Source organism: Triticum dicoccoides, chromosome 6B (genome assembly GCF_002162155.2).
Source record: "Triticum dicoccoides isolate Atlit2015 ecotype Zavitan chromosome 6B, WEW_v2.0, whole genome shotgun sequence".
NCBI classification, from domain to species: domain Eukaryota; kingdom Viridiplantae; phylum Streptophyta; class Magnoliopsida; order Poales; family Poaceae; genus Triticum; species Triticum dicoccoides.
Window position 1 is genome coordinate 675,969,046 of NC_041391.1, and position 2,374 is coordinate 675,971,419.

A 2,374-nucleotide genomic window follows, 5' to 3' on the forward strand; every position below is an offset into this window, starting at 1 on the left:
AAATAATAGGGAGTTAAGTCTATCCATTCAGATTTGCAAGAATACTCGACAGATCCTTGATCATCTCCATAATAGTAGAAACCAAAGCATTATGCAATAATTTGATAATGTAATAGTAGGGAAAGTTACCTCTTCATTCAGAACAATATGGTAGAATTTCTTGCCTTGATTGAATCTCCTTGTTGTATTGATAATGCTCGTTGTACTTGTCATGCAGCTGGTCAATGCTTCCTAAATCCTAATATAATAAAAGAGCATCAAACCAATAGCTATGGATAAACAGAACTAGAGAACACATTTTTACAACACTTACAAATTGAGACAATAAAAAATCAAAATGGAATAGAAATAAGTTGTGTTCATACTAAAAAGCATAGAAATTGCTGGTTAAATGCAGATCTCATGATCTTTGGCACAATGGACATAGCATGGTATGATTTAATATACATGAGACAACTTGATCAGCAATTATTAATGATAAAACCTTGATTAGAGACCAGGGTGAAAACAAAAGTAAAAATATATACCTTGAATAGAGCAAAGGCTCTTGCATCTCACGTGGATCCCGGATCTTGAATTTTGCTCCTAATCATGAGCTGCAAACTAGAAAAATCAGTCCTCAAATAAGCGCTGGCCAATATTTAATTTCTAGGTTCAAGTACATACAACAACAAAATATGGAAGGGAATATTACCACTTCATTTGGAGGAATATTATACAATTTCTTGACGCCAAGTGATAACCTCAACCTCATCTTTAACCTCTCTGTTGCACTGATGATGTGAATTGTACTTGCAACGCAACTGCTACTGGATAGAGAGCAAACTGTAAGAGAATAAAGTCATAAGGAAATAGAATGGTACGTAACATTTGGACTGAACAAACATTACTTTCATGATGCGTTCCCTGCATTATTTTCATTTTCAGTGCATTATTCTGGACAGAGCGAACCAAAGCAATGCGCTTCAGGAAAGAGTTCCCTGCATTATTTTCATTTTCAGTTCAAGGCAGCAATATGGTCACCGGTTAAAGCTTGAAAAAAAAATGATATTTCCAACTGACACACCAGACGAAGCATCTAAATGATCTCAACATAGTTAAAGGCCATATTATAAACACATGTATATACCCTGTACAAGCCACTCAAAAACAGAGGAACCATGTTCATGTATGAAAATTCCGGGAAGTAAAAATGACCAATGTGCACCTCCATGTATATCTACTCCCTCCGTCCGGAAATACTTGTCATCAAAATAAATAAAAGGGGATGTATATGGATGAATTTTAGTTCTAGATACATCCCTTTTTGTCCATTTTGATGACAAGTATTTTCGGACGGAGGGAGTACATCACAAAATATGGGTTGTTATATACAACCAAAAAACAGCAATCAATCTTGGAGAATAATAAAAATTCAACAGATCATCATAAGGAAAATCATGCCCCTAAGAATTTATTGGTCATGTAACCTGGAAATGAAAGCAAAAGATCTCATACAACCTTTCTAAAAGCAGTTGGCTCTAGTACCAGTACAGTATCTTGCAGCATACGGTTGCATAGGAGAGGCGTTCAACTACTTTGGCCTATTAAAAATGAATGTCCGTATAGACCCATTTGCTTCCGCTAGTACCCAACAAATTAGGGAGAAGAAAATGCTTATTATTTTATTGTGAATCCAAACGGAGGTGCTTATAGATGAAATTTATCAGAAGGATACAGATCCGAAAGAAGAGAATATACATCGATTATTATAAGTGAAAAAACACCATAGTAGAGGTAGCGCCTGGATCTGGAAGAGAGGCTACCTGGATGGAACGGGGTGGTACTCAAAGAAGGATGCTACGGCGGTCGAGTGACGGCAGTGGCAGCGACGTTGACGGAGACCCTCCCCGCGGAGGCAGTAGGGAGGTTGACGGCGATATTCCGGAAGGGGTCGTTCCATGGTCGACGACCCTACAAACATGGCAGAGGGGACATGCGAGAGATTGGAGGAGGCGGAGCCGGCGGCGAGGGATTCAGCGCGCAGCCCGACGCGGCGGCGGCAGCGGCTAGGGATTTGGGGCGCATCTGGGCGGCGGCGGCGAGGGATTTGGGACGGAACATGGAGTGGGAAGATAAGGGTGGGTAATGATTTGGGATTTTTTTTCCGCCAGGCCTTTATATCAGTCGGTGAGCGGCGGGCCAGAATTCGGCTAAGCGGCGGGACGGGCTTTCACTTTGGCGCGCGCAGCTGAAATTCCAATAGCGCCAAACATAGGCCTCTTTTTCCTATGAGTTACACACGTCAGGGATACAGGTTAGTTCTGTGGGCTGAGCACGGGCCGACACCAATATTATTAATTCTGTGAGTCTTCGATTAGCCCACAAGAATATA

The 2,374-nt window shown here is 41.0% G+C and overlaps 1 long non-coding RNA gene across 1 annotated transcript; it reads right to left on the bottom strand.

The window, feature by feature from the left end:
- Nucleotides 1-210: 210 nt before the first annotated feature.
- On the bottom strand, nucleotides 211-2,088 carry LOC119320172. Its single transcript, XR_005154834.1, has 4 exons — nucleotides 1,806-2,088; nucleotides 695-980; nucleotides 528-596; nucleotides 211-238 (listed from the first exon to the last, which is right to left on the bottom strand). It is a non-coding gene; the product is annotated as an uncharacterized LOC119320172 (long non-coding RNA).
- Nucleotides 2,089-2,374: the final 286 nt, after the last annotated feature.